The 8,560-nt window shown below is 35.2% G+C and overlaps 1 long non-coding RNA gene across 1 annotated transcript; it reads left to right on the top strand.

Annotated features, from left to right (window-relative positions):
- The first annotated feature begins 202 nt into the window (after positions 1-202).
- Positions 203-7,424, top strand: LOC139690113 (uncharacterized). The gene is made up of 3 exons (XR_011701451.1): positions 203-293; positions 615-746; positions 7,151-7,424. It is a non-coding gene; the product is annotated as an uncharacterized lncRNA (long non-coding RNA).
- Positions 7,425-8,560: the final 1,136 nt, after the last annotated feature.

Here is an 8,560-nt window from a genome sequence, read left to right as displayed (position 1 = left end):
TTTCATGAAAAAAATAGGAGACCTTACTTTTCGAATCACCCCCGTACATCTTGCTCTGAATAAATTCCAGTCACCCTCCACTCAAACCCAAAATGATGTTAGATTGTTTCAAACTATAAGTATTCTTATTTCTTGTCTTTGCGTACTGGAGAATCGGGGAACTGAGTAGGACAGAGAGGAAAACAAAGTATTAAATATGATCAACAAAGTATTAAATATGATCGACAAAGTAAGGAAGTTTCTCGGGAAAATCCAAAAAAGACAGAAAAAGTGGATGGAGAGAATATTAAAAGGTAAGTAATGGGATGTTAATGGCACTAGTAGAAGCTGAATGTTGGGCAGGCACTGTAGAGAAGGGAAGATAATGTATTCTCAAGACATCATGAAAATAATTTGATGAAACTAAGAAAAAAGGAAATAAGGAAGTGTCAACTAAAGGAATTTTATTATCTTGTATGCAATGCAAGTGATTGCAGTAATTGATTTCATTGCAGTAATTCCATTTAGGTAGTGTCCGTTGGATATATCTAGGAGAATGCCTTCAACAAAATTTAAATTCCATCTTCTTGCAGTTGAATGAATTCTCATATTTAAGTGCAGGAAATTATTTCCAGGAACTGTAAGAAAGGATTGTTTTCCTGGATGTTTAATCATACTAATGGTAGTGATGATGCTAAAAGAATTGGTTTAACAATATCGGCCTTGGAAGCAGTGATGATTGTTGTTGCAGAAACAACATGCCTTAGGTGAGTATATATACATATTTATAATTTGGTGGGCCACCATTTGAGGCAAGATTTCAGCTGACATAAATGTGGCATTCCTACATTTCTTTGTCTTGTCTAACAAGATACACCATGAAACCTCTTAACTTTCTGCGAGCATTCTACCTCCCTTCATTCCATCCAAAATGCTCTCCTTCTATGTGCGCCCATACTCCTCTATATCAGTCTTCAACTTTCCATCGCCCTTCAAAATTCTCTGCATCCACTTTTCCTACCTCATTTGGAGTTCTCCACACAATCCTCTCTCCTATAATCTCTTCATTTTTCATTTCCTACCTCTTTGTTCATTTTCCTTTCCATCCTTCTCTACACCCAATCTCAAAAGCCTTCAATCTATGCCTATTATCTTTCATCAATGACCAAGTTTCCATGCCATGCAAACCATGCTATATGTAAAAGTTTTCATTTATCTTTTCTTAATATTCTTAATCAATGTCTCTGTCAACAGCTCTCTCCTGGTGAAAGGTTCTTTGCCCAACATAATTATTCTTTATGTTCATTATACTTATTCCTAATTGGTCCAAAACACAATGATTTTTATTTATGGAATACCTTTTTCAATTAATACAATGGTATTTGTCTCTTTACATTACATTTGTAAATGGAATTTTATTAATAAGTTTTATGCAAAATAAATGTTAATTGAAATTAAATAAGAAATACTTTAATTTTCTCGCATTTAGAGAATGATCTGATTCTTGAACTTAAGCTGACAAATTTATCGACATTTTGAGACAACATTGTGGGCCATCACACTCCTTTACAATTGTAATAAAAACTGCCAATCACAGTTCACCAATCATCTACCCAAGGACTGGTTTTGAGAATTGAGGATGGATCTCACCTAGAACTATGCCCAATGGCATTTGAAATACACAAATTAGGGTTGGGGGAAAGTTCCTTTCCCTCTGATGCTTATGGTTTTCCAGAAAGATCTGATGTCCTAAAAATCATTATTTGAGTGAAAGTGCAGGTGCCTGGGATTCAAACCTAGGCTCTCTGATCAGTAATCTAAAGCTCCCTGGACTATCATGTCTCTCAATTGCAATAAGTATGTATAATTTTTTCCTTTAAATAAGTCTTGCTGTGGTTTTTAGTAGAGTACGCAAAGTGTTGAACCACTGACTGGAGGGTTGTGGTTTGATTTCTGGGGATGTCTCTGGATATACTCAGCTGTGCCCAAGCTGTGTGATTTTTTAGGTAACACATCTCCTTGGGAAACCAGGGGTAGCACATTGAAAGGAACTGGCCCCCCTACCTGGATGTGTGAATTTCATAAGCCATTGAACTTAAGTGCTTGGTGAGCGCTACCCTTGCCTATCAAATGGACTTAGGTTGATAACGGTGGATTGGTTATGTGCAATATAATATTATATTACATATGAATACATCTGACTTGTGAATCCCCTATAAAAATAAAAAAATGCATCAAATTGAAATACATATAGAAAAGAAAGTAGTAAATAACTATAACAAAGTTTAAAATTAGATGAAGGGAATGAAAGAATTTGTCAATTTGCAAAATGACTCAAACTGTTTCTACATCAAATCAAGCAGGGTGTGGCATGTGACACCCTCGACAATATGGATAATTCATAATTGTGAGGTGCTCAACAGAGTTCATTGTTCTTAAAAATGTGTTTTAATCAGTTTGAAATGTATACCAATGATTCAGAGAATGCCATTTCTTTGAAGGCACTACCACTAAAATATAATGGCAACAAATTTGAGAATCTTTACAGATGTAAATTATACATTCCCGAGTAGAATTCAATACGAGCTCACATGCAAAAAGTAACTCCAAATATGGATTTATAAAATCAGATTACAAGATTTTAAATGCAGGGAAACTTCAACAAAATACCACCTCATCATTCCTTGATTACTGGGAGTTTCAAGAATATGGTAAAAAGTTATGGGGGTGATAAGCAATTTCAAACCTTCTAAGCTACTATATTTGATGATGTATACGATGAAAGGACAGACTCCCTGTTCAGAAAGGCATATTCAGGAAGAAAATGTTTAAATGGCCTCTTCACCTGACCAATTACAACAACAAGGTATCAAGGTAGTGATAATAGTAATAACCCACAGCATCAGTAAAGTTTAGTCATTAATAATAATTTAATAGTACAGCTAAGTAGTGACTCTTGGAAATCTGGGGTCAAATTAGTCTACAGTAGAGATCATCTGGGATAATGTGAACCTGCAGAAGGCTTCACTTGTCAAATAAAACGGGTGATTTTTTGAAACTAAATATGTAATGAAATAAAGTGAATTGTGTGTACTCTCAAATAAGGTATTTTCATATTCTCATTCTCTTTTCGGAAACCTGGTCCCTGATATCATAAAAAAATCCATTTATTGGTCAATCAAATAGGGTAAACTGACATTGTTTCTAAATTTTACTTTCAGGCAAATGTATAGTGAATTTTCACTGTCTTCAGCTTTTTTTAACAAAACTAGCACCCGTATGTGTGTAAAATTTGTTACGCATCCGATTCAATACTTAATTTCCATTCTAACTCTTATTTCTTTCTCTTAAGAATAATTCCATCCTTATTGTTTGGTGTGCCAACCTCTGCCATAATCCTATATTGCAACATGAAGTAGACGTACATGTGTAGATGAGCATGAAGTTTCAACTCTGCATCTTAAAGCATGATGACACAGAGAGAATGAGGACTTCGACAAAAATATTGGAATATTACTGGCTTGTATTACCCATAGAAGCTGATCTTAATTTGGTGCTGTGGCAGATGCTGCCTCAGCTGTAGAAAACTACTTAAGAGGAAAGAGTTTTAATTAAGTGCAGACAATGATCTGGTTTTGCCCTTGACCCAAGAGAGGGGATGCTAGTTATTACTAAGTGAATTACAGTCTGAGGAAGATGATATTGTAATACTGACTGTAAGGAGTTGACAAAAGAAAGTTAGAGGTACAGAAAGCTCATTTGCAAACTAATTTAAAAAAATGCAGTTTTTACTGGTGCATTAGCAATGTATAAACCAAATGTAATCTCTAAAATATTCCTTTTTGACTCTTATATTGGTTTCATTTTTCCTATCTCTAATCAATTTCGGGCAAAGTTCTCATGGACCGGATTCATTAATTTCCTATTTCAACAAATGCTTTTGGCTTTATCCAAATACTGGTGAATGGCCATCTACGTAAGATGAACCATTGGAAATATTGATCCTCAAACTTGAAAATATGATTTAAATCATATATATGTGTGTATATATATATTATATTATATATATATATATATATATATATATATATATATATATATATATATATAATATATATAAATTGGACAGCAAGAAACAGTATAGAAACACATAAAAAGATCACCCACACGTTATATTTAACTATTATGCCGGATTCTAAAAAGGCTACCATGAATTTATCTAGGATGGGGGTGTGAGGAGTTTTCTAACCCCGAGGGGGGTTGATCCGAAAGGGCCGGCAGGCAGGCTGCTGTGGTGGGGGCTGAGATAGCGTGAATCCCGGAAACAGATGAAACAAGAAGCAGAAAACATGTGTCAATACTTTTTATTGGTTTTTCTCTGATCTATGATTCGAGTGCATGTACTGCACGATTACTAGAAGTAAGTATACTGAACTTAGGCTAATATATATTAAGAAATATATCTTAGAAATATTCCATGAGGTACACCGAAATCCGCCCATTGTGAAATGTTTGAAAGTCAAATACTGAGCTTTCTGAAGTGTGTGCTTATGGGGTCAACGGATGCTACTGATTCTTGGACCAATTTTGCCGTCATTCATTCGTCAGTCATTATGCACCATTTACATAAGTATAAGCATATTATTGATGGCTAGACCCTCGGTAAACCGACGCGAGTGTGGACAGCATTAAAATGACAGAACATACCTGGGACAGGGTAAAGGTAGGGTCATTCGTCTGATGTCGATTCATCTTAAAGAAATGGCTGTGGTCTGTAAATCCCTGATGTGCAAGGAAACTGTAGTTCAATTTAAAATCTTGAAAAAATTATACCGCAAAATGCTTAATGATGCTAAAAAGTCGTGTAACAACTATAGACTTGATCAGGCAGAAAATAAGACTAAGGCCATATGGGAAATAATTAATGAAGCCAAGGGAGCAGGAAAACAAAGAGTCAAACTCAATATCAATGACCCCAAAGGCCATCCTATCTCCAACTACAGCATCCTAGCAAATAGTTTCAATGAATTTTTCTCCAAAACAAGTGCCCCCCTAAATCCAGCTCACCCATTGGAGCCAAGCTTTACCAGCTCTTGCAAATCCTTATTTCTTTACCCCTGCACAGACATAGAATTGAAAAATATTTTTCAGAATCTACGAAATAAATTTAGTTCAGGATTGGATGAGATTCCCAGCCCAGTTCTTAAACGCTCATTTCATCTGATCAGGACACCTCTATTACATATTATAAATGAATCCCTGCTGCAAGGAATATTCCCACCTCCTTTGAAAGTTGCAAAAGTTATCCCGCTCTATAAAAAGAAAAGTAGCCCCCACGAAATGAATTCTTATCGCCCAATATCTCTCCTAAATCAGTTTAGCAAAATATTTGAGAAAGTGTTTCTCAATCGCCTCATCCCATATGTTGAATCTGAGAAGATTCTGTCAAAATTTCAGCATGGTTTTCGGCAGAATAGGTCCACCAAATCTGCTACTTATCAGGCAATTGATAATATATTGACAGCTCTTGATTGCAAGTTAGAATCTGTCGGAATGTTCTTTGATTTTTCTGACGCATTTGGCTCAGTAAATCACAATTTACTATTGCAAAAAATGCATAAATATGGCATTAGGGGCAATGCACATGACTGGTTAGTCTCATATCTTCAGGGCCGTCAGCAGCACGTGGTATTGCTCAATGATGGAAAAAAATTCATCTCTCCTGGTAAAGTTGTATGCCAAGGTGTCCCACAGGGTTCAGTTCTGGGTCCTATCCTGTTTCTCCTCTACATTAATGACTTACCTGAGAATATAAGAACCAACGAAAGAGATGATCCACTCCTATTTGCAGACGATACCAGTATCATACTCACTGCCTCTACAGTCCAAAGTTTAACAAACAATGCTAAACAAACCGTTCAACATCTGAACTCATGGTGTAGCAGGAATCAGCTGAATTTAAATGTGGAAAAGTCCCAACTACTTTACTTTGCTAATAAAAACAAAAACATGGCCACTTTTGCAATTGAATCAAGTGGAAAACTAATTCCCCAAGTGCCCCATGCAAAATTCCTAGGAATAGTTCTAGACGGGCGGTTGTCCTGGTGGGAGCATATATGTCACCTGGGCAAAAAAATGAATACCATTTGCTTCCTTATTAGAAGCATCAGGTTTACCGTAACAATGGATGTCCTCATGTCAATATATTATGCAAATATCTACTCCTGTATAGTATATAGTATCCTTTTCTGGGGTTCTTCTCCGCTTGCAGACACAATATTTAAAATTCAAAAGCGAGCCGTACGGCTAATTGTCAAAGCAGAGCATAATGCTCCTTGTCGTCCATTATTCCATAAATTGAACATTCTACCTTTGCCATGTATTTATATCTATGTATTACTGGTGTACACCTTTGTAAACCTTTCAATGTATGACACAAATTGTGGTATTCACCACTATGGGACCAGGTCTAAAAATGATCTGCACCGAACTTACGTAAGAACTAGAACCACCGCACTAGGCCCTAAATCTATGGGTCTCCTTATGTTTAATAAGCTAAACGAGGACCTGAAATCCAGCACAAACATTTATCTATTTAAAAGAAAATTGAGAGCTTTTCTTCAAAGGAATTTGTTCTATTCTATTAGGAATTTCATGGAACATGAAACTTAGAATAGGCATATGTATTTACATTGTGTATTATTGTATATATTGACGTGTCCTATACTATGTACAATTTTTTTGTATGATGGTCTCTGGACAAATAAAAATTATTATTATTATTATTGTTATTTCTTGATCATTTTGATGGAATTCTGCTCTGTCTTCATCGGAAGATTCATTACTTCTAAATCTTCTGACGAAGACGGAGCAGAATTCTGTCGAAATGATCAAGAAATAACACGTGAATGATCTTTCTATGTGTTTCTATATTGTTTGTTGCTGTCCAATTTATTATTCAACACTTCCGTGTTACGTCGACGAAATCATCTATATATAAATAAATAAATATATATATATATATATATATATATATATATATATATATATATATATATATATATATATATATATATATATATATATGGCCATTGTAAACATTCAAAAGAACTTGCTTGAAAATCGATTCACTTACACTGTCTATCCACTGACATATTGGCCTCCCTTCTAGATGCCTTTGCAGCCACCTCACTGAGGAACAGACGCTGTATGAACTCCCTTTCATCTGGCTCCTAACCTTCGACCTATCTGGCATGGGTGATCCTACCAGGAGCAATTATCATTACTCCCGCCAGCACAGCTCTAGGGGCCATCGAAACGCATAATATATTTACTTTGTACTCATATATCCTTTTCTTTGTCTTTACTATAATTTTTCCATTCCATAAAACTAGATGCATAGGTGATTATAGAGGGTTGTAACGTGGACAATTACTTCCCTTGAGAATTTATGAAAACTTAAAAATGTATCATTTATTTGTGTTTTGCTTTAATAAGATATATTAAACATGTTTAGTAAATTGTATATTTATGTTTACTAATTGATTTCATTAGTATTATTATATCATCAATATACTAACTCGTGTGGTATTGTATTATGTGCATGTGAGAGTTTTCTGCAATTTTGCAAGACTTATAGGCGATAGCGTTGGTTAGGCTTCCACTTTCTGAGATATTGGGTTAGGATATTAAGAAACTGCCGTACAAAAATTTGTAATGGAGTGTGGTTAAGTTTAGTGCAGAATATTGTTCATTAAAGTAAGAAGATAGGTGTAGATTGGAGGCTTTTGAAATGTTAGAGTGGAAGAGGATGGAAAAGGTGAAATGGACAGAAAGGAAAACAAATGAGAAGATGCTAGTCATTGTGGGGGAAGAGAGGGGCTGTTGGGAAAAATCTATTAGAGGTAGGAAAGATGAATGCAGGGCATTCTGACTTGCAATGGGCTTTTGATGATCATGATAGAGGGTTAGGCAAATGAGGAAGGGGTCAGAATAGGATGGGTATACTAGATAAAATGAAGGGCAGAAGGAGCTTTATGTAGTGTTGGATGTCAGGTTGTTTTCTTGGGAGTGGCAAGAAAACATATTGTATCATTGTATGGGCCGTGTCCATCCAAAGCCTACCTTAAGCAGTAGATTACCACCAATAATAAATAATAGTAAAAAATTATGAACTAACATGATCTGCGACTTAAAATTTGATGAAAAAACTAATGCCAGTCATTGTTCACCAATATCGTTTCTCATTTTGTAACTAAACAACTTCAACGTCTGAGATGGTTTTATTTAGCTTATCAATTACTGAACAGAAATCTATATTGACTACTCAGGCAAACTTGCGTTAAATGCAGAAATATTGTTAAACTCAATAATAGGCACTTTATATAAACATGACCTTCGATTGGAGCATTTTGTTGGTGTTGGGTTCCAAAGGTTATTTAATTACTAAAATGGTGCTATATTGCGTAGCTTCAGGTGTGATGTGGTGGAATTCAACAAGAATAAAGAACAAATAGTAACACTAGATATTTGTTTAAACACGACAGGTTTAGATATTCTACATCAACCTCGGATAAAAACT

Source organism: Hetaerina americana, unplaced genomic scaffold (assembly GCF_022747635.1).
Source record: "Hetaerina americana unplaced genomic scaffold, ioHetAmer1.1.p SCAF_1, whole genome shotgun sequence".
NCBI classification, from domain to species: domain Eukaryota; kingdom Metazoa; phylum Arthropoda; class Insecta; order Odonata; family Calopterygidae; genus Hetaerina; species Hetaerina americana.
The sequence above is the reverse complement of the archived record's forward strand: the minus strand, read 5'-3'. Positions and strand labels throughout refer to the sequence as shown.